General features: G+C 37.8%; 1 long non-coding RNA gene and 1 pseudogene across 1 annotated transcript; both read right to left on the bottom strand.

Moving 5' to 3' along the window:
• Positions 1-11,809: 11,809 nt before the first annotated feature.
• LOC130074039 (5S ribosomal RNA) lies at positions 11,810-11,926 on the bottom strand (annotated as a pseudogene).
• Positions 11,927-18,750: 6,824 nt separating this feature from the next.
• Positions 18,751-19,690, bottom strand: LOC130074036 (uncharacterized). Its single transcript, XR_008804400.1, has 2 exons — positions 19,153-19,690; positions 18,751-18,972 (listed from the first exon to the last, which is right to left on the bottom strand). It is a non-coding gene; the product is annotated as an uncharacterized LOC130074036 (long non-coding RNA).
• Positions 19,691-25,315: the final 5,625 nt, after the last annotated feature.

The following is a 25,315-nucleotide window of genomic DNA, read 5'->3' on the forward strand; positions in this document are numbered from 1 at the left end:
ACCTGGCAGCTGAATCAAATCTAGTATATGTGCCAGGGGATACGTAGTGCTTAGTGCCATTGCATAAACATATTTCATTTCTCCATCCTGCAGTTCGCCTGGAATGGCAGAGATGTTAGAAGCAAGTCACTTAGCTAAAACTTTACATAGGATTGGTTTGCTTTTCAATTTGTCATTCATAGAAGCCTGTGGTCATGGTTCATAGGACAAAACAATTAAGAAAACTGAGGGGGGAAGTAATTGATGCTCCACAACTTTTTCGTTTGATAATAACCTTATGTGTTGGCATTGATAGGATGACACATATAATTTGCATAGTGGTAACTGAAGCTAACAAACCAAGTCCAAGGCTGTTTAAAATGCAAATTTTAAAAGCGTATATGCTAAAAAGTTTTGTCAATATTTTGGAGTATGCTATATATATATATATATATATATATACTATATGTGTGCATATAGATGGCCTCAAAGCTGTTTTCCTCCAAAAATAATATAAAACTCACTTAGATTAAGCAATTTCACAAAAGCACATAATCTAGACAAAATAAGGCTGAGGAAGGTCGATTGACTGAAACTGCTACATCAAGTTTGAATAGTGTGCAGGATTTATTTATTTTTTACAGGATTGAAAAATGCATTTTACTTTTATTTATGAAGAATGTTTGATGTTTATGAAAGAAGTCTCATGCTCACCCAAGGCTGCATTTATTTGGTCAAAATACAGCAAAAACAGTAATTTTGTGAAATACTAAAATAACTGTTTTCATTTCATAATTTAAAATGTTATTATTCCTGGGATGACAAAGCTGAATTTTTAGGATCCTTCAGCACTTCAGTGTCACATGATCCTTCAGATATCATTCTATGCTGATCATCAATGTTGAAAACAGTTGCGCTGCTTAATATTTTTGTGGAAACTGATATTTTTTTCTTTCAGGGTTCTTTGATGAAAGTTCAAAACAACAGCATTTATTTGAAATAGAAATCTTTAACATAACTTGATAATGTACTTACTCTCACACTACCCTTGCCTTTGAACTTACATTTGTATAGGCTTAAAGCTGCAGTAGGGAGTTTTGAGAAAACGTTGACTTAGCCTGAAAATTTGAACAAGCACAACTTACAGGTCCCACCCCCTTGCTCTCTGCTGCGCTACAGCCCTCCCTCCACAGCGGAGCCTGTCGTGAACGCGCAGGCTAGTAAACAGGGCCACCGATAACAGCGGATAAAAAGTTATATGGCACATTCACTAATAGGGACTAAACGTCAACAATATGCTTTACATTGACTATGGCCTGCCCATACTTTGACTACAAACTTGGTCCTCAAATCATTATGTATTTTGCAATAGCCTACATGTAACTTTATAACGTTGCACTCTTTCTATAAGTTATAAATAGCTAGTAAGATAACGTTAACATAACGGTAACTAACGTTACAGTATGTAAGTAATTATTCTAGCGATATATAATGCTAGATAAGGTGTGCTAGTACATTATTTCAGCAACATGACAAGCCAGTGAGTTAGCAGATTTCAATTGTTGCTTAGCAGAGTGCGTGACATTTTATCTACATGTTATGTGGCTAGAGTTTTGACACCGAGTCAATGGGTTCTGTGTAATTCTTTCTTTTTCGCTTGTTTATCGTCATCAGTCTTTTTCCTTTTACCTCTTTGTTTTATGAGCAGGTGTCACTCGAGAATTGGCAGTTTAGGTTGTTTCTCCGTCATAAGCACAGCTGCAGCACGCCGGCAATCTTGAGTTTGAACGACGGCTCGCGCTGTGCAAGAGAGGGGTGTGATCAGCGCGTACACGAGCGGGATTGACACTGCTAAGACATTCCTCCTGGCTCTGATTGGTTGTTTCTGACCGGGAGCGTGTATTTCTTGCAAATGGCAATAGGACCACTGGGAGGAGCCAGAGGAGCTTGATTTTTACACAGATTATCTGTCTCATATTCTACTGTCAGGACATAATGACAGTTTTAGCAAATATATTTTTTGTCTGAGATGAAAAGCTGCACTGAAGGACAAAAAAAAAAATCAACTTATAAATGATGGGCATTTTGTCACTTAGCAACCATTCGCATCAAGTATCTGGGTCAGTCTTTATTAACAAAGCTCGGCAAAAGTGCACATCCCTCATAATATGTTTATCTCTGTGTTGTGTTTTTCCTCTCAATAGGTGAGATGGCAGCTGCCAGAGTGCTCCCATTTGCAGAACCATACATTCTGTCTCTTTTAAAAATCTGTGGATTTTTTTTCTGTAACGATTGTTTGGAGAATTCGGCCAAAACATCAGTACCCCAGGCAACAGCAATACTGCCGGCTACAATTCCTCAGTGAGTCTCACTTCAATCTCAAAGCCAATGCCAAAGGAAAATCTATCCACCCCTTTAAGGCTAAACTCTTTCTTCCAGCCTTTCCTAAACTTATTCATCAGCATCTCTACATGTTCCCCACTGAATTCAATCAAGCTGTTCATGATGAGGCTACCAGACTGTTGGAATATCTGGGCCAGAACCATGAGTGCAATGTCTTGATTGATGAGGTGATTCAGTGCTTTTTACATTTTTTTCTGAATATTGTGACATAATGATTGGTGGGAAAATATGCAAGGAGGATGGGTGATTTCACCCGAGTGTCATTATGATGCACGCATCATCAACATATGTGCATAAGGTCTCACATATTCTGCAATTCACATGCCAATCTTTTGTCCTAATAAATTACACATTTCAAGAGTAATGTACACATTCCTAGAGTATCAAATAGAATATGTTTGGCATCAGTTATTGCTTTGATATTCAGTAAATAGCACATTCACATCAGAAGGCATTTGTGATATAAGCTGAATAATTTAAATCAATACTTTTTTAAGCTGTCTTTTGACAAATGTATTGGTTTGAAATGTACAGACAGCATCATATGGCAAACACACAAAAAAAGCACATCTACACAGAAACACTTTCTTTGTCAATACACCTTACAAGTATTTGATGTCTATGAAATATTTTACAGAACTGGCTCTTTCAGGTGACTGTTGTTGTGACAGTTGTAAACAGACTGTATAGGGAAAAGAGCATAGCCGCTTCTACATAATTATTACCTAAAATTCTTTTCAAATGGAAATGCTTTGATCTCACCAAGCACTTACCTGCGTGAATAAGACCTTCAGAAAAGGTGTGCGGTAAATTTAGTAGGGATTCTTTTGGGAATGTTGATGATTACAGAGCTAGCTAATTGATGATGAAGTGGCTCTAAATTGCAATTCACACAATGAGATTCTCTGTTTGTATGAATTAAGCGAAGTCTGAAATTACATTACTTAAAATGTCTTGTGTCTCTTGGTGGTAGATGGGGCTTGAAGAGGCCATGAAACCTGGTGTGTAAGTACCTGAAATGTCCATGGTTTCAACAGCAGCATCCATTTGATCGCAGTGGCTCAGTGGTTTGTTTCAGTTGAAGAGATGCTGATTATAGAAACTAGAGAGAGACTATTTAGACCCTGAAGTGGAAAAATGGCTTGTTTAAAAGCTAAAACCAAGATGATTCTTTTTTTTTTTTTTGGTTTACTTTTCATGCTGGTAACCAAGGGAGATGATGTTCGCCTATACGGCAGGCTGAATTAGGCTTCATGCATATTCGTCAAGAGTTAGATAATTAGTATTGAGGGTTTTTTTTTAAATGGTTGATGGTAATGTGAAGAAAGCATTGGTGAAATATGGGGTGAAATAAGGGAAATGTTGTCTCTGAAGCCACAAAGTTCAATCTACCCAGAGCTCTTTTCTGTCTGAAATGACAGGCTTTGGTCCACTCAGTCAATGTAAAATCAGGGATGGGCTTGTAAAATGGGCAAAAAGACAGTAAAAGTAGACATCCAGAAGCCTCCTTGAAGTGATGAGACTGACACTGGGATGTAAGTAAAGTCTATTATATTGTCATCTTCTATAGAACTAGTATTGAAACATTGTCAAAAGAATTTCAGACTTTTTTTGTTGCATTTCTTAAGAAAATATTAGTGGTGCTACAGGATGGTTGCTAAACTCCTTGTTCATCCAAAAAATAAAAATAAATTTACTCATGTCATTCTAATGACTGACTTTCTTTTAGGGAATGCAAAATAATTTATTTTAAATAATGTGGATATGGTGGGTTTTGTCCATACAATGAAAATGAACGGGGTCCAAAACAATGTTGTTATTTTTAACCCTCTAGGGTTGTTCGTTGAACAGTCACACTTGGGGTGTTCGGGTCCAAATGGACCCAAAGGGCAGGATTCATATTTTTTTTTTTAAATCATATTTTTTTTTTTTTTTACTTGTTTTTTATAATATTTTTTTCTTTTCTTTTTTGGTGTTTTGAGATAATTTCAAAAATAAAAATGATTTATAATTAATATTAATGCAATAATTATAACCCATTTTTTCCCCATTGAATATAATAGAATTTTTTTTTTTTTTTTAAAGCTGTATTCCATTTTAGAGTCAAGCCTAGGCCTCATGAAAGCAATTTTTGAAATGAGATGGATGCCATCTGGTGGACAAACTGAGCATTTTAAAAATTCAAAACCCATATGTAATCTGAATTTATTAGTGTGTATGTGTGTAAAAGTGTGTGTGTGTGTGGATGTGTCTGTTTTGCACTCTTGATGTTTTATAGATTCACCCCTTCACTCTTGTGTGCTTTTTTTCTGGATCGTGGCTGGTTTGTAGATTGTACGCACAAAAAAACTCTGTATTTTCAAATTTTTGCCAATTTCCCATTCATTTCCTATGCGGGTCCATTTGGACCCGAAGGTCCTGAGTGTGACTATTTTTTTTACAACCACTTAGACTATTCAAATCCTGTCCCCAATTTTTTTGGGTGTTCATATACCAAGCACCAACAAAGTCACCAAATTTCGGACCATTCCGATAAAGCTATGATTTAAAAAAAAAAAAAAAAACATTTAAATGCTTCGGGTCCATTTGGGCCGAACAACCCCCAGAGGGTTAAAGGGTTAGTTCACCCAAAAATGAAAAAAAAAAAGTAATCAATTACCCTCATGTCATTCCAAACCCGTTAGACTTTCGATCATCTTCGAAACACAAATAAAGATTTTAAATGAAATCTGAGAAATTTCTGTCCCTCCATCAACAGTTCACGCAACTACTTCATCGTATAAAAGCCTAAATCAAATCTGTTCATCATAAAAAGCGATCAAGTCACTTCAGAAAATTTGAACTAAACTGCTAAATTCATACGGATTAGTCTCACGATCTCTTTATGAACTTTTTGAAGCGTCAAAATGGTTGTTGCGTAGACAATGGAAAGATAAAAATTACAGACAATCAGCAGAACAACACAGGGAGTAGGGGAGCGCGGGGCACAAGTTGCACAACCTAACACATTTTGGTTTTGGCTCAATTATTTAAAAAAAAAAATTAAGTTCGATTACTACATTTTTTTACACAAGCAACATACAAATGAACTAGTTACAACTTTTTCTAGGACCTACCATTTTTGTTGCACTGAAAGTGACAGAACTGCAAATGTTACAACTTACCCCATATGCGGGGTTAATTGTAACAGACAGAGGGGTTAGTTGTAACACTTGTGTGTGGCACACATAATTCAGTACTATTTTATCTGTATAGTTTGATATTGTTTGTACATCTGTATAGATAGATATCCATATATCCATCCCTCATCCAAACATCCTTCTATTATGGATCAGTATCATGGATAGAGAAAGGGCTAATAAATAAATAAAATCATAAAATATTGTAATTTCTATTGAATTATATTTGTGTGTGGCAGCTGCATGCAACATTATTATTATTAATAACATTAATAATAATAAAAACGAGCTCTAAATCACATTTTAAAGGGTTTATTGCATTAAAAAAACAGGCTTTTTAATAAAAAAAAACAAGAGATCAATGCATAGTTAACAAATGTGGGAAAAAATCATACTTTGACATTTAAATTCCAACATTGTTTGTGAAAGTTAAATGTGGCAAAATAAATATATAAATAAATAAATACTCAAACCTGAAAAGTTGTGTGGCTCCCTGTTTTCCTTTCATTATCGTTGTAGCCTACACTTGGCGGCTTAGTTGTAACACTGCTACAACTAACCCCGCTGTGAAAAAAATATTTTAAGCCTAGCTAACAGTTGCTAGGAGTTGCTGATGATAGGTTTCAAAATGTTGCTATGTTTCAGCTGACAGTGATTAAGGTAATATTACTTTAGATTTGGTGACGTACACACCCAACTCAGAAACCAAAAAAAAGTTTGATGAAAAAATTTACTAGCATGGTGTTGTTATGGAATTTTTCTATTATTACTCTGATTTCAGTGATTCCTAATGATGGCCTCATCTGTTCTCAGGAATGTAGTGAGAGGGGGCCTTTGGGTGATAATTTACTGTGGTTGGGAGTCAGTGGAGGTAAGGAAAAGTAGGTGGTCAAGGGGTCATCTTGAGCATTTGTACGTTATAGCCTAAAGGGTTAAGGGGGCATTTACCTCTCAGGGCCAGGGAGAAATAGAAAAAAACAAAGTATATCTCTCCTGTGAGGGGAGGGCAGAAATAAGGCCTTGGAGGACACAAGATATAAAAAAGACAGACACTGCTTCTCTTTATCTCTCCTCACTGACTCACGAATGTGTATTGGTGACGAAGATCTCTCTTGCAAGAGAATAAATACTTTATAAACTATCAAATTGGATTCAGAGTGTCTCTTACTCAGTGATGATGTTTGTTTAATAAGAAAAAAGCCACAACAGTGTCAAAACACTCTTTAGTATCTTCACGAAATCTTATCAAAACTTTCCACAAATCAGCGGGAGACCGTCTTCTGGCAGCGAGAGAAAATAAGCGGAAACACAACCTGCTTGACCCTGACTAACTATGTAAAAGGTCCGTGTTGCATTTAACCCCGCATTAGGTTGTGCCCGCGCGCTCCCCTAAATACACAGAGAACTAAACTAGACACAGGTGGGACTAATCAGTAACCAGGGTAATAAACAGGGAGGAATTAGTAACTAAGGAACTAAACTGAAAGGAAACAGAGGGCCTGTCCAAATTTCCACATTTGGCCACTTGAGAGCACGCACACAACAGGAAGTGAGTGCGCAAGACCCTGGTCTGAAAAATGTCAAAGCGCAGTACACTTAACGCACACTAAATCCACATTATCTCTAATACCGCGTTGGAGTGGTCTTTGAGGCTACTGTCATTCATCACGTTCAGGAATTTACGTGCCCAGATTTAAATCCCAGTTGTGCAGGTGGGGAACTATTAGAACTATGCTATTATATTCAATACTTTTATGAATTCTTTTGAGAAATCATGAGAAAAGGTGAATAAAGCTTGAGTGTCAATGTGTAGAAATTATTCATTATTATTATGTTGTTATTATTATTATGAACTATGCTGTAGCTGTGTTTTGCGGTGTGTTTGTTTTTTTGTTTATTTTCATTATTAAAAAATGCCATTATTTTACATGAAAAAGTTCCTAATTGTATTTTATTGACAAACTATTTTAGTTTGTCTTATTTAGTTTGTCTGTTTGATTAGGTCAGACAACATTTTAAGCTGTCTATATGGTCATGTTACAATGTGCATGCTTTTCACTTCCATTCTTTCAGGTTAAATCAAGAAAAAAGTAAAGTATACACCGTATTAATGAAACAAAACCACATAATTGTATTAGACGTGTGACATGATTGTGGGGAAAAATAAATACCCTGAACCCCAAGTTGATTTACACAAACTGAGAAAGTCAAAAAGTGTTAGGTTGTGCCACGTTCTCCTCTGATTTGTTTGTAAAACATAAAATGTTGCACATTTCATTTATGCAGAGACTGCAGAGATTATATGCACTTTGTAAAACGTTTGCAAATGAAGCTTTGGCACCAGTCAAAAATCATAAATTTTGAAAAGTAATCAAATCCCTACTGTAATGAGCTATAGTGATGTTTGCTGTAGTGAGCACCATGAATAATACATCAGACTTTGGTGCCTATTATTTTCCCTGTTAAATGATTAATGTGTATATCATTATTCATAAAAGTAATATGCATATTTAATGAATGTCCTAATGAAATAGCTTCTTATAATAATTGCAATAAAGTGACAGCCTGTGTGGAATGTTCCTCGTCCATATTTAAATGGTAACAGACAGAACAACTATTAAGTTAAGCATTGTTGTATCTCTGAGTCAAGATCAAATCTTACCACATCTTTGCTTTCTGCATGACTTCCTTTTGAGCACTCAACAGGTCTTGTTATGTGCTTCTCTATTAACAACATCAAAAACTGTATAATGCATGAACATTAAATTTACCTCTTAAAGTGTGCTTATCTGCGGGAGATTATGTTACTCCTGAGAAGATCCTTTGCTAGCTTTTATATATTACGACTATCACAGTAGGGTATCTTTTAATATAAATACCTCATTTCATTTGACTACAGTTCAGTGAGCTCATAATGGACAGTGTGGTTAAGAAATATGTATAAGCTACAGACCTGAAGTTGGTAACCATGCCAACGTTTTCTTTTTCATAATCACCACGGGTAAACCAACCAAAGTAATTTTAAAATAATATAATAAAGTATTAATAACGCAGTGTCTGTTATGGAATGGTTCAGCATGTTTTCTCTCAACTACAGAACATTTAGAGAGTAACGCAATGTGTCCTTTGAGAATTTGCTTTTGTAACAAGACATTTAAGTTTGGATGTAGCAGGCTCAGCTATATTGTTCGCATAAATACACATTTAATAAATTTTCAGGTATAGGCCTATGGATTGCTAAGCAGGTTTTATTACATGGAATAGGCTACTTTGTGTATACTAGTTGTGTACTGTACATGCGTCCCAATTCAGAGGCTGCGTCCTTCGAAGGACGATTGCGTCACCGCTGTGCGACGAAGGCTTTCCCAATTCGAAGGCTCCTTCAGATGCGTCCTCCTTTTCCCGTGAAATAAAGGATACAACAGATGGATCCTTCGCTGCCTTGCCTAACCCAGAACTCATCATTGCGTACTAGCGACAACGGGATATTTTTGAGAGAAATTGCAGAATTAAGCTTTTAAACGCAAGTATTGGGTATGAGGTGCCCCTAGGGACATTATTCAGAATTACCTTGCATATACATGTACTTTTCCTCTCACATACACATATAAAACCAAATTCATTCACATACTATAATGAAATGCTCACACACATACAAGTGAAATGCTCTCATACATACAACTGAAAATATTATGCTCACACACATAACTGAAACACTCACACACACACAACTGAAATGCTCACACACATACAAGTGAAATGCTTTTACAAACACAACTGAAACGCTCTCATACATACAACTGAAAATATTACGCTCACACACACAACTGAAATGCTCACACACATACAAGTGAAATGCTTTTACAAACACAACTGAAACGCTCACATACATACAACTGAAAATATTACACTCACACACACTACTGAAACGCTCACACACACACAACTGAAATGCTCACACACATACAAGTGAAATGCTCTCACACACACAAGTGAAATGCTCACACACATACAAGTGAAATGCTTTTACAAACATAACTGAAACGCTCTCACTCACACAACTGAAAATCATTTCAGTATGTTATATGCAAGCATTTCAGTATGTTGTATGCAAGCATTTCAGTATGTTGTATGCAAGCATTTCAGTATGTTGTATGAAAGCATTTCAGTTGAAACGGAAGCACATTTCAGTTGAAACGGAAGGTGGTTAGAGTCCCCGCCCACTCCAGCAGGGTTGCCAGATGCCAAGGTTTTCCATCACAAAACCTCGCCAAAAACTGCGAGAATGCACAAAAAAAACGCCCCAATTTGTTTTGGCTTGTTTCTCGTTTAAACACAGTGAAATCATTAGCAAGCTTCAAAATTACCCATGCTCCCTGTACTTTTGCGTCCATTCGTTTTCCCCTTTTTAACCCGTAATTGAAAAACGAAAAATGGTTGTTGTAGGCCCTATTTTTAAAACGCAAAGTTGAACACCAAAATTTGAATTTGACCTGTAGCCTATACACCAAATGCTACGCAAAAAAATAAATGTTGAAGTATTTTTGAAGTAGTGACTTTTTGCCCCTTTATTAAACATTTAAAATATTCACAAATTAATATGCAAAAAAAATGATTTTACTGGTTTTCTAACTAAGGCCAAACCAGGAAATGATATTTTTCCCGCAGTGCTGAATGAAAAGAGCCATAGCCTACTCTCTAACCATACAGAGAGGTGATTTAGGCTTTAGGTGATCTGAAAAAATAACGAGGCTATACCTCCATCTCCGCTGTAAGGATGGGCCTTTAGAGAGAAATTCATATGGATTACATTATCAGACGGTATTTGCTTTCGATTCGAATTGGTTCTTTAAAAGTGGACATTTCAAGCTTTAGCCTACATAGGCTATATTTTGTTTCAGTTCATTTTTGAGACGCGATCACGGAGACCATGAAAGCTCGCCTGATTGTTTTATTTTATTTTACAAAAGCACAACGTTTTCTTGTTATTGTAAGTTTACACAAATAAAAGTAGTTGCGAATGATGTATTATTATTTTCTGTATGACCAGAAATTATAGAGTATTTTAAGTTGTTTCCACTGCTGATAGGAAAACGCAAGTGTTCGCGCCTCCGTGCCATGCAGTGCGCGCTCCGCACAAACCTTTGGATAAGCGTCACAATCTTGTGTTTATTTGTAATAATCTTAGCCCTGTATTATTATTGTCTAACCTGTATTATGACTGACATTTGATAATTGGTAATTTCTTGAATTTTCTAAAAAACAACATTTACATCTTTAAAGTCATTTTGGGGGGGGGGGGGGGGGGGGGGGGGGGGGAGCTCAGTATAATATAATAATAATTAAAAGAAAAGACTTCACATATAAAAAATAAACATAAAACAAAAACATTTCAAAAACTGTAAAATGTCAGGTTATATAAAAAATAAAACATTAATAAATTATTTTATGAGAAACATAATTACTGTCTTAAGTGAACTCATTTATAGTTATAACCGCAAATAATAATTGCCATTATTATTATTATTATTATCCTACATTTAAGCTAGAAGACGGTTTTATCCAAAAAAAGGAACAAAGCATTCGTCAAATGTCAGTCATAATACAGGTTAGACAATAATAATACAGGGCTAAGATTATTACAAATAAACAAAAGATTGTGACGCTTATCCAAAGGTTTGTGCGAGTGTGGCACGGAGGTGCGAACACTTGCGTTTTCCTATCAGCAGTGGAAACAACTTAAAATACTCTATAATTTCTGGTCATACAGAAAATAATAATAATAATAATAATAATAATAATTCATTACATTTATATAGCGCTTTTCTAGGCACTCAAAGCACTTCACATGGAAGGGGGAATCGCCTCAACCACCACCAATGTGCAGCATCCACCTGGATGATGCGACGGCAGCCATAGTGCGCCAGAACGCCCACCACACACCAGCTTACTGGTGGAGAGGAGACAGTGATGAAGCCAATCAGTGTATATATATATGGGGATGATTAGGAGGCCATGATGGACAGAGGCCACTGGGCAAATTTGGCCAGGATGCCGGGGTTACACCCCTACTCTTTCGAAAGACATCCTGGGATTTTTAATGACCACAGAGAGTCAGGACCTCGGTTTAACGTCTCATCCGAAGGACGGTGCTCTTTGACAGTATAGTGTCCCCGTCACTATACTGGGGCGTTAGGACCCACACAGACCACAGGGTGAGCGCCCCCTGCTGGCCTCACTAACACCTCTTCCAGCAGCAACCTGGTTTTCTCAGGAGGTCTCCCATCCAGGTACTAACCAGGCTCAGCCCTGCTTAGCTTCAGTGGGCAACCAGTCTTGGGCTACAGGGTGATATGGCTGCTGGTTGTACATCATTGGTAATACATCATTCGCAACTACTTTTATTTGTGTAAACTTACAATAACAAGAAAACGTTGTGCTTTTGTAAAATAAAATAAAACAATCAGGCGAGCTTTCATGGTCTCCGTGATCGCGTCTCAAAAATGAACTGAAACAAAATATAGCCTATGTAGGCTAAAGCTTGAAATGTCCACTTTTAAAGAACCAATTCGAATCGAAAGCAAATACCGTCTGATAATGTAATCCATATGAATTTCTCTCTAAAGGCCCATCCTTACAGCGGAGATGGAGGTATAGCCTCGTTATTTTTTTTAGATCACCTATAGCCTAAATCACCTCTCTGTATGGTTCGAGAGTATGGCTATGGCTCTTTTCATTCAGCACTGCGGGAAAAATATAATTTCCTGGTTTGGCCTTTGTTAGAAAACCAGTAAAATCAATTTTTTTGCATATTTATTTGTGAATATTTTAAATGTTTAATAAAGGGGCAAAAAGTCACATACAAAAATCGGAAAATACTTCAACATTTATTTTTTTGCGTAGCATTTGGTGCAGGGCTTGACATTAACTTTTTGAGGCACTTGTCCTTCGGACAAGTAAATTTATGTTTCTCTTGTCCATGCACAAAAGTCACTTGTCCGGGTAAAGATTTATAATTTTATCTAGGGCTGCACGATTTGGGGAAAATGTCATATTGCGATTATTGAGTTCAATATTGCGGTTGTGATATGCAATTGCGATATAATAAACAAATGGTTTCAGGAGTTAACTTGTTTGGTTCTAAACCAAATGCACACACAGATTAGTGATAATTATGAAATTAGCAATAACAACTAAATGATTGATAACACCTATAATGATCAATAAGCCATTGATGTCTGGATAAAAAAATAACTGTCTAACAGGTAGGACATATACAGAAGTTGAATAAAGTTATCAAACAGTCTGGGCTGCATAAATTATAAATTATATATAGACTACTACTTATTGAAGCTACACAAGTTCTTTAGTCAAGAGCAGTGAGTAATTTTCTCTGTTCCCTTTGTTCTTTCAGTAACTTTACTGACAGAACGCTTTATTGGTAGCTGGCCCTTTAAGAGCAGCCGCTGTGGACCGAGACGCGGATATCACACACGCCTCATTCTCTCACGAGTCACAACTCTTTATGTCCATCATAAGACTGTTCTTATGTTATGAAGATACTCGACAAATGACATTTTGGCTTAATTGTGTGTGTTGTTGTTGATGTTCGTTCAAGCGCGAAAGAGAACTTCTGGCGCGCGGTCTGTGCATGCGCATTATACTGGCGCGCGTCTTTCTGTGAGTCACATTCAGGACATTCACAGGCAGCGCGAAAAAATGTGTTCGTTTCAAATCGGTAAAATTAAATCTGTAAAATAGACGTAACGAGTGGCACATAACGTGAAGTAACATGGCATTTTATTTTGTTTGAAATTTAACTTGTCCGGTCGGACAACTAATTTTCTCTTCTAGGCTACTTGTCCTACAAAAAATCCACTTGTCCCGGACAAGCCTTAATGTCGAGCCCTGTGGTGTATACAATTCAAATTCAAATTTTGGTGTTCAACTTTGCGTTTTAAAAATAGGGCCTACAACAACCATTTTTCGTTTTTCAATCACGGGGTAAAAAGGGAAAAACGAATGGACGCAAAAGTACACGGACCATGGGTAATTTTGAAGCTTGTTAATGATTTCACTGTGTTTAAACGAGAAACAAGCCTTTTTTTGTGCATTCTCGCAGTTTTTGGCGAGGTTTTGTGATGGAAAACCTTGGCATCTGGCAACCCTGCTGGAGTGGGCGGGGACTCTAACCACCTTCCGTTTCAACTGAAATGTGCTTCCGTTTCAACTGAAATGCTTTCATACAACATACTGAAATGCTTGCATACAACATACTGAAATGCTTGCATACAACATACTGAAATGCTTGCATACAACATACTGAAATGCTTGCATATAACATACTGAAATGATTTTCAGTTGTGTGAGTGAGAGCGTTTCAGTTATGTTTGTAAAAGCATTTCACTTGTATGTGTGTGAGCATTTCACTTGTGTGTGTGAGAGCATTTCACTTGTATGTGTGTGAGCATTTCAGTTGTGTGTGTGTGAGCGTTTCAGTTGTGTGTGTGAGCGTAATATTTTCAGTTGTATGTATGTGAGCGTTTCAGTTGTATGTATGTGAGCGTTTCAGTTGTGTTTGTAAAAGCATTTCACTTGTATGTGTGTGAGCATTTCAGTTGTGTGTGTGAGCGTAATATTTTCAGTTGTATGTATGAGAGCGTTTCAGTTGTGTTTGTAAAAAGCATTTCACTTGTATGTGTGTGAGCATTTCAGTTGTGTGTGTGTGAGTGTTTCAGTTATGTGTGTGAGCATAATATTTTCAGTTGTATGTATGAGAGCATTTCAGTTGTGTGTGTGTGAGCGTTTCAGTTGTGTGTGTGAGCGTAATATTTTCAGTTGTATGTATGAGAGCGTTTCAGTTGTGGTTGTCAAAGCATTTCACTTGTATGTGTGTGAGCATTTCATTATAGTATGTGAATGAATTTGGTTTTATATGTGTATGTGAGAGGAAAAGTACATGTATATGCAAGGTAATTCTGAATAATGTCCCTAGGGGCACCTCATACCTCATAATTGGGTTCTACTTATTCAAATAATCAAATGTATCTAATTATACTAAAATAAAAATACACAGTACTGTGCAAAAGTGATATAGGCACGTTAGTATTTTCACACACACAAAAAGGGTTTAAGTCAGTTATTTAAATCGTTTGCTGTAGTGTCAGTAGGAAATATCAGTTTACATTTCCAAATATTCCTTTTGCCATTAATTGTAATAATCCAAGTCTGACAACAGCAGGGATGATCTGATCTCACCATCATCGAGTCCATCTGTGATTACATGAAGAAACCGAAAAAACTAAGACAGCTATTTTGCCCGTTCATTTTTTTTTGTACATTGGAATTAAATATTTTTCCTTAGAAGAAACTTTGAGTTAATATAGAGGGAAAATAATTTCAACTCAAATAATGTCTACGAATGAGCTGCTGATACAAGCATGTGAACTAAGCAGTTGACTTGAACAAGGGAGCAAAATAAATGTTTTTTTGATGGTTTTTCATGTTTTATGTAAAAAAGGTGAGTTGATTAGACCATTTATTCACTTTTTTATGCTTTAGACATGTAAAACATCCGTGTTTCACTTCATTAGGTGCTTTAATAAGAATTGCGTATACGTGACATCATTTGTGATTTCCTGAATGAACTAGTGATTTTTTTAACAGTTAATTGAAACGAACTGTCTGAAAGAACCAGTTCACAGAAAACAATCAGACTTCCCATCACTCGTCATGGGCTCTATTCATTTATTCTGGAGTAGCCTGCAAGAAGGTCTTGGTTTTATTTTTACAGTAATGACCCGTTCAAGTAGTTTATAGCTAAGTGCTCTTATAATCGCAGAATGATTTATCCTTCAGGATTTGGTGCACAGATACTGAGGTCACCGGAGACATAGTTTGTCATATCTGCCAGTTAAACTTAGCTATTCAACATTTATTTCACAATTGCAAACAAAAATTACCTCTTAATCTAATGACTAGTATTCAATAGTTAGACAACAAAACACTATTGTTGTTGCATAAATGGTTCGCCTGTGAACTTCCATTAATATGCATACTCAGACATCACTTTTGATGAGGTATGTTGATGTGGACTCTGTAAACACAATACAATTGCAAAGTATTGTTTCTTTCCAAGGTTTTTCCTTTCTCCAAAGGGCACCTGATTAACAGGAGCTCTTACTGATTCTGAGCTATTATGCAATCCCACTTTCAATTTCTGTTCAGAGACTGGCAGTTGTTTGTATGGGATTTGAATGTGGGATTTTTTTCTCTCTATGCCATTCACGTGTATAATAATAGCACATGCATATTATGTTTCATGCATTCTGAGAAATGTATGCAGCACATAGTCATCTGTTTACTTTTGGCTGATCAGGATCAGTAGTAATGAACCCGTAGTTGTTCCTCTAACTCTCTCTGTCCACAACAAAGCTGATTTGTTTCAGGCATCACTTCTCTTTGCTTGTTATTTTTCCTTTATTTTACTGCAGGAGTGTTGCTTGAAATTTAACATAAAAGGACAGCTCAGAATCTAAGAATGAAAATCGAGTATCTGGTCATCCACAGATGCCTTTGATATTATTGTTTTCTGGACAAAAATATAGCAGATTGAAACAGATCTTAATATTCTGCATGGTTCCATCTAAAATAGCACTGCAGTATTAAGCAATTCAAATCTAATGGTGACGACATTTGCATGTCTTTTTTTTAAACAGAAAATAACCTAAAGAAAAAAACTCATTGTTTTTTAAAGGTGGATTTGAACAGCAGGCGATATTCACTCTAATGTGAGACAGACACATGATCTGTTTTGGAAAAGCAATCTGTGACAAAAAGTGCAGTTGAGATGTTCAATCTGCACTCTCTCATTATAGGTTTTTTCTCAACTGTTGCAAATAATACTACACTGTGAACCACAGCTTTGCTGGCTGTCTTGCAGCTGATTTTCCCCCTAAAGTGACAGTGAAATAATTACAAGGAGCTTCTTGCAGCAGCTCAGGGTTTTTCTAAAGAGGGTCACTCACATACTTGGGACTGAATCCACAGGCTTTCAGTTAGCAGCCCAGATCCTTAATCATCGTGAACACCACACCCCGTTTAAAAAACAAGAGGCAGCTGTACTGGCTCCGTTTACCTGTAACGCTGCAAGAAAAATGTCTATCTGCTATAATGAGGTGGTTAAGCTGGTTTTGTTTGTCATAAAACTATTACTGGAAAGAGCTGGCAGGCCATCCGAGTATTCAAGGACATGTCAAAATGCAAATCATGTTCCCGACTGAAATTAGTTTCTCATTATTCCATGAAAGAGTTTCACAGTTTGTGATAAAAAAAAGTCTATTTTCATATGTTATTTTCAATCTTATTCTCCTCCAACCTCATGATGTCTTATCTGTACTCATTTTTCTCAAAGAAACTATCCAAAACACATGAGAAGCGTTCTAGTGTTGGGATTTAGGATTAATGCGAAAAAAGACTTGTGAGCCCGGTTTAATTAAAACATGACGTTTTCTTAATTAATCTAGCAGGAAAAGCTGCATCTCTTGAGAGCATTGTGCCCTGACACTGAGAACGCATGGGACTGTACGCTCCATCCGCTCGGTTCAGAATGCTGACATGTGACACACAACAACACGTCCGGGTGAGTTGGAATAGAACATCAGGTTTGCATCATTCAGCCTTTTATTAATCTGCCGCTCCGGGCCTGCTGATATTGGACATATGTTCCTTTTAGCCGAGCGATGTTAAAATTATCATACATCATGTGCTCTCAGATGCACCCTTGTGTTGTGACTTTCGCTCACATATGCTTCATAGGCTTTGACATTCATTAAGTCCCATTTACTAAAGCTGAAAAGCTTTTTGCTCTCTGAGTTTTAGCTGTGGAGATGTGCCTAGAATGAATAAATCACACTTAGGACATTGATTTGGTTACACTGTTGTTTGCACTTCAATTTCCCTCACTTAACCCAGGGAGCTATTTCGTTTAAATTGTCTCTTGTCCCCCTTCCAGCTGTGTAATGTTTTAAACTGATTATAGGAGATGACTCAGTGGCTGTCTTTAGGACAAATGCAATCTTTTGGTTGGATGGAATTCAATGTGAACTTGCATAATCGCACACAAAAGAACAGAATAATATAGCAGTAATAGAAAATGAATCATAAATCTTTTATCATGCCCTGCAAATTCGTAAAATTACCATGCATTCAATAACAGGAGAATCACTGTCTATTTGGCTTTATTTATTTATTTTAAGTTTTAGCACTTTCATTTAAGTCTTTATCTCATTAACCTAAAACCTAACTTTTAAAAATGTACATGAAAAATTAAAAACATTTATATTGATTTTATCAGTTATTGTTAACAATACCTTAACATCACATCTGTCACGGATGGAACAGGAGTCAGACAGGTGGTAAGTGAAATAGTGTTTATTTACAGGTTGCAGATCCAGACAGAGATATGGTGAGTGAGTATGCAAGCAGACGATATTCAGGATGGAACTTAGCTGAAGGATAACCAGAGTCTTTGTTTACAGATGCGGATGGAGAGTCACTGGGAACAGGCTGATAACCGGAGACTGGAGACTGAACTTCCGTGTGAAGGCTAGCAGGTGATCGATGGATGGAACTCAGGTAGGTAGCAGGTAAGATGCAGGTAAGTAGCGTGATAGTCTGCAGTGTCATGTAGAGACGAGACCAGACAATGAGTGTGTGAAGAGGAGTTGAATATATAGGGAGGTGAACTGATGAGGTGCAGGTGATGGTGATTAAAACTCAGGGGACTGTGAACGAGTGAGTGAATGAGTGGGAGGAGTGAGTGAAGCTGGTGGAATCCTGACGGTACCCCCCTCTGTCCCGACACCTGAGACGAGGGACGAAGACGGCGACGAGGTCTACCACAACCCCTGGGAGCGGGGCGATCAGGATGGTCGACGTGAAACTGAGTGAGGACATCTGGATCCAGGATATCATCGCGAGGAACCCACGACCGTTCCTTTGGACCATAATCCTCCCAGTCAACCAGATACAGTGCCCTCCACAATAATTGGCACCCCTGTTTAAGATGTGGTCGAGGACTTCTAAAAATTCTCCTTTTTTTTTAAAACAACATAGAACCCAAATGCAAAAAAAGAGAAAATCCAACCTTTTATTTAAGTACATTACTTTGGTGGTAAAAAAAAAAAAAAAATAGAAAAAAAACCCACCTTGAAATCATGTGTCCCACAATTATTGGCACCCCTGATGTTAATACTTTGTACAACCCCCTTTTGCCAACAAGACATCACTTAATCTCCTCCTATAACATTTCACAAGATTGGAGAACACAGAGAGAGGGATCTTTGACCATTCTTCTTTGCACAATCTTTCTAGATCATCCAGTATCCTGGGTCCTCTCTTATGCACTCTCCTCTTTAGCTCGCCCCACAGGTTTTCGATTGGGTTGAGGTCTGTGGACTGAGATGGCCATGGGAGGACCTTGAGTTTGTGACTGCTGAACCATTTTTGTGTAGGTTTTTGCCACATGTTTTGGATCATTATCCTGCTGAAAGACCCAATGACAACACATCTTCAGCTTTCTGGCAGAGACCATCAGGTTTTTATTCAAAATGTCCTGGTAGTTCAAAGCGTTCATAATGCCATGCACCCAAACAAGGTTCCCAGGGCCTTTGGAAGAGAAACAGGCCCACAGCATCACAGATCCTCCACCATACTTCACGGTGGGCATGAGGTACTTTTTGGCATACTCATCTTTTGTTTTACGCCAGACCCACTTGGAGTGTTTGTTGTCAAAAAGCTCAATCTTAGTCTCATCTGACCAAAGCACACAATCCCAGTTGAAGTCCCAGTGCCGCTTAGCAAACTCCAGACATTTACGTTTGTGAGTGTTAGTGAGAAAAGGCTTTTTTCTTGCATGCCTCCCAAACAGCTTGTTGGCATGTAGAGAGCGTCTGATGGTTGTTTTGGAGACTTTGTGACCCCAAGATGCCACTCTTTGATGCAATTCTGTGACAGTGAGCTTAGGACTTTTTTTACTTCTCTTAGCATCCTCCTCACTGTGCGTTGTGGCAAGATAAACTTGGGACCTCTTCCAGCCTTGTTTGTCACTGTTCCAGTTGTTTTAAACTTCTTAAAGGGATACTCCACTTTTTTTGGAAATAGGCTCATTTTACAACTCCCCCAGAGTTAAACTGTTCAGTTTTACCGTTTTTGAATCCATTCAGCCGATCTCCGGTTCTGGCGGTACCACTTTTAGCATAGCTTAGCATACATCACTGAAGTGGACAAGACCATTAGCATTTCTCAAAAAAAAATGACCAAAGAGTTTCGATATTTTTCCTATTTAAAACTTGACTCTTCTGTAGTTACATCGTGCACTAAGACCGACGGAAAATGTAAAGTTGCGATTTTCTAGGCTGATATGGCTAGGAACTATACTCTCATTCCTGCGTAATAATCAAGAAACTTCACTGCCGTACCATGAGTGCAGCAGGCGTAAATGATATGACGCAGCGCCTGAAAATAGTTCCGTTGTGTTGACGGAAGGTGGCCTATTTTCAGGCGCTGCGTCATATCATTTACGCCTGCTGCACTCATGGTACGGCAGTAAAGTTTCTTGATTATTACGCAGGAATGAGAGTATAGTTCCTAGCCATATCAGCCTAGAAAATCGCAACTTTACATTTTCCGTCGGTCTTAGTCCACGATGTAACTACAGAAGAGTCAAGTTTTAAATAGGAAAAATATCGAAACTCTTTGGTCATTTTTTTTTAGAAATGCTAATGGTCTTGTCCACTCCAATGATGTATGCTAAGCTATGCTAAAAGTGGTACCGCCAGAACCGGAGATCGGCTGAATGGATTCAAAAACGGTAAAACTGAACAGTTTAACTCTGGGGGAGTTGTAAAATGAGCCTATTTCCAAAAAAAGTGGAGTATCCCTTTAATGATTCCTCTGACTGTAGATACGGGCAAGTTAAGGCAAGTGGCTATTTTCTTGTAGCCATTGCCTGACTTATGAAGGTCGACACACATCTGTCTAACTTGAATGGTGTGTTCTCTTGTCTTTGCCATGTTGACAAATGGGTAAGAGAATTAGGCCTCTGTGTCACGTCATATTTTTCCAGGGAAACATGAAGTCATGAATTACTAATTAAAAGTTCCTAGATACCATGACCAACTTTAGCAACTACAGAAAAATATATATATATATAAAAAAAAAAAAATCAATTCAAATTTTCAGCAGAATTGTTAGGGGTGCCAAATAATTGTGGGACACATGATTTCAAGTTATTTTTTTTCTAAATGTGTGATTTTTTTTACCACCAAAGTAATGTACTTAAATAAAAGGTTGGATTTTTCTCTTTTTTTGCATTTAGGTTCTATGTTGTTTAAAAAAAAAGGAGAATTTTTAGAAGTCCTCGACCACATCTTAAACAGGGGTGCCAATAATTGTGGAGGGCACTATTCCAGCCGAGGACCTCGTCGCCGTGAGTCCATGATGGTCCGGACTCGGTAGATGGGCTCTTGCTCGACTGGAACCGGAGGAGGAGGTATGTCCTCTGGGACGGTTTCTGTGGGAGGAAAAGTGACAGGTTCAATGAAGGGCTTCAACAGTGACACATGAAAAGATGGTGAAATCCTGTATTGTGGAGGAAGGTCAAGCCTTAGGTGAGTTCGTTCAGCTGCCTCTGCACGGTGAAAGGACCGATGTATTGAGGACTCAGCTTACGGCAGGGCAGGCGGAGGCGGATGTCCCTGGTCGAAACCCACACCTTTTGTTGGTACTTGTTGGTACAGGCTGGTACTGTTGAGGTTCAGCACGACGACGATCCGCTTGGTCCTTGTGCCTCCGCACTGCCTGCTGGAGGTGCGCGTGAGCCGAGTCCCATACCCTCTCGCTCTGATGGGACCAGTAATCGACAGCTGGAACCTCAGAGGGCTCACCCGACCAAGGGAAGAGTGGAGGTTGATAACCCAGGACACACTGAAAGGGGGTGAGCAGTGGTGGATTGCCGAAGGGAATTCTGGGCGTACTCCGCCCAGGGAAGGAACCGGCTCCAGCTGTCCTGGTACTGGTGGCAATAGGTCCTGAGATGTCGTCCGATCTCCTGGATCTTCCGCTCAGTCTGGCCGTTTGTCTGAGGGTGGTATCCAGAAGATAAGCTGACAGTAACCCCGAGGAGTCTGAAGAAGGCTTGCCAAACCCTTGAAATGAACTGTGGACCTCTGTCCGACATTATGTCCTCGGGGATGCCGAAGTTTCGAAACACATGATTGAAGAGGGCCTCTGCGGCCTCAAACGCAGTTGTAATAGCTCTAATAAAAAAAAAACATTCACTCTTAATTAGAAATTGATGACTGTGGCTCAGTGATTTGTAAAAAAATTCATTGCAAAATTGTGAATTGCATTAATGGAACTTGCCTCAAACTGCTTCACAAGTCTCTTATCAAAACTGTGTGAAATAGGAGTTATATTTAAGCATATGAAATGTTTATTACAATATCGAGTTTCTTGGCTCACCAACGTAGGCTGATGGATGGATTTCAGGAAGTCAACGTGAATCTGGTACAGGGCCGTGCACAGACATTTTGGGGGGTAGGTGTCAAGTTAGTTATATACTGTAGAACTGTAGAAATAAAATACTTTATTTAAATAAATAAATAAATATGTCCTTATTCTGGATTTGGGAATTGGTACACAGGCATTATGCTGGAATTGATAAATGAGCAAAATCAATGTTGTGCATTATTGACAGAAATTACTATTTCTTATTACTATTATTTATTTAGATGCATAGACTGCAATTACAGTTGCAGTAATAATGTTATGAAATAAGTGTAAAAATTTGAATTGCTATAGAAATATGAAATTATACTTTTCTATATGATTATTTTATATGAAACTGAAACCACCAGTAGCCTAAGATGCGTCAAGTCTTAAAGCAACACTAAGTAAGATTTTTTACCTTAAAGCTGCAGTCCGTAGCTTTTTTGGGGTTAAAATTAAATGATCCAAAATACAAATTTGAGAAAATACATAACCAGCCAGTGTTCAACACTATATGCTTGCCGTAGCTCGATTCAAAATGGTAAGCTTGTAATAATGTTTTTAATTCCAGTGGTACTGGTGGATTTCCGCGGGAGATTCGAGCATGTCTTTGCGTTATTACGTCACATCTGTACACATAAAGGAGTCTCGGATAGTAGGCTATGTTGCGTGTGAGGATGCTGGAGGTGGAGATTTATAGCCTTTTCTCACAGCACTTGATATAATCAAACTTATCAATTTGATGGCGGATCCAGAAAGGTTCAAACGACAATCACCAGTGACAACCGATTCACCCGCTGTAAAATGCAAAAGACTACATTCGGACTTCGGAGTGACTACAGAAAGAAGAGACTGCAACCGGCCCATGCGAAAACAAGGATACATATCGGAAGGACATTACATGTAGTCACGCAATGCTTGCTTATGTTGTTAACATTAACAATTTGAGAACAAAGTATAATTTGCACGGTTTTGCGTGATATGATAACTTATAAGCGATTGTTAGATTTAATCAGCGCGATTTACTGCAATGTCAGAACCAGAACAAAAGTGGATGTTTCTTACTAGTTCAGAGGACATTTTCCGGTGAAAATTCTTATGTTGGTCACACTTCCAAAAAGAATAATCTGTGATTCTGAATGCCACTATCCACACCGGCGCGGTGATTGACAGCCTCACAGTCTCCTCAAACATTGTGTTCATCCGCGCTGTGCCGTGTAGAGGGTGTTGAACTACAACTCACGTAAAGTTGATAATTCCGCGAATGACTGCAATTGCAGATTTCGAACAGAGATGGCGACAAAGAGGAAAAACGCCGGACTGCAGCTTTAAAATAATGCTTCCAAAATCGTTTCAGTGGTTCATCAAGTCGTAACAGGGTGAAAGGCACTTATGCCTCAGCTTTGCAGTCCTACATCTGCTATAACCACGCTATGTAAAATTGCCAGATCGGGTCGAGTTTCTGTAGTTCTAATGAGACATAAGAAAACTACAAATTTGACTTGCTTTACGTCAAGCGTTACAATAGTCATTATTTTGTTTTTCTTCGTTTCTGATGTCGCAATACATCATACTTTCATGAAATCATGCAACATACTCTACCTTGTCTGTGGACATCGTTCATTTCAAAGCTGGTGCTGGATAAACAACGTAGAAATACTAATAGTGTAGTAACAGTGGTTTAAATTGACAGTAGTGACACAATTCAAAGCTTAGGGTAAACACTATGGTTAATTGGCTGTCACCAATGCTGCCCCGCTCGATTTTCGTGGTGGCTATGAAGAGGGGGAAGAACATGGCAGGGGCTTGTGCGGTCTCGCAGAAGCCAAATTTAAATAAAACCTAAAATATAAAATTAAATTAAAAAAGGGAACTTATGACTTAAAAAAGGGCACTCATCTAGTCAGAGACCAAAATGGCAAGTAGTACTTGAGCACCACTTGGGCTCTATCTGTGCACATATGCTATCAAAAGTAGATGAACAAGTCTGACTTTGCCACAAGGAAAGAAAGCAAATAAAGCTTGTCCATTGAATTGACTGTCTGCAGGTGAAGATAGGAAATTGGTGTGAAGCTCACTCACCATCCTCTACTAGCACTGGAAATAAGACTCCTGTGATGATGTAGCAGAACCCAGAAACGTATATCAATGTGTGACTGACAAATGGGCTACATACAACACTATCTAGCATATTTTTTACCTGTTTACCCACCATCTTCCAGGAATTCACAGTTCAGATGGCACAGAGAATATCAGTAGTAATGTCTATTTGAAAAACACACTGTCAGAAATGACACAGTATTTGCACCTCCAGTTAAGTAACATTAAGCAGATTGAGTGTTTCTCCTGAGGAATGATGATACAAGCATAGGGGGATACAAGTCATCAGTGGATTTTCTTCTGACAGACGCCTGAATTTAGATTTTCCTCATTATTGGGAATTTACTGCCATCGTCTGGGTAAAGGATGAACTGCAATAAATTTAAATTAAAAACTTTTTTATTTATTTATATTTTTCAGGTGTTTATTATAGTCCTTCTTATTCTGACTGTTTTACAATCAGTTTTTCCTAAACCTTCCTAAACCTTATTTTTATTTTTAAAAGCCAAAAATGTTTACTTCTATGAATAGAATCTTTTATGAATATTATAATGTTCATATTTTCTCTTCTTCTGACTATTTACAATCAGTTTCTCTTAAACCTATTTTTTTTTATTTGATAGACAGACAGACAGACAGACAGACAGAAGGACAGACAGACAGAGACAGACAGATAGATAGATAGATAGATAGATAGATAGATAGATAGATAGATAGATAGATAGATAGATAGATAGATAGATAGATAGATAGATAGATAGATAGATAGATAGATAGATAGATACCGGTAGATAGATAGATAGAAAAATATATACCTTTTCCCCAGATGTTTATTTATTTATTAATCTTATGAAAATGAACATGAGTTGCCGATGTCTTTTTTAATAGACAACAGACAATATATGTTATAAAACAAATGTATATGTAAGTATGGCAGACAAACGGGCAGTAGGGGGAGCGCGGGGCGTAATGCGGGGCTAGTTGTAAGTTACAGTAACACACTTGTTTTAAATACTTCCACACATGCCAGCATGACGAAACTTGGTGTATTTACTAGTTGCCATTTCAACACTATATAGAGAAAAAAATGCGCCAAAATTCAG

This window comes from Rhinichthys klamathensis, unplaced genomic scaffold (assembly GCF_029890125.1).
Source record: "Rhinichthys klamathensis goyatoka isolate OS25496 unplaced genomic scaffold, OSU_Roscu_1.1 h1tg000566l_1, whole genome shotgun sequence".
In the NCBI taxonomy this organism is placed as follows: Eukaryota; Metazoa; Chordata; class Actinopteri; order Cypriniformes; family Leuciscidae; genus Rhinichthys; species Rhinichthys klamathensis.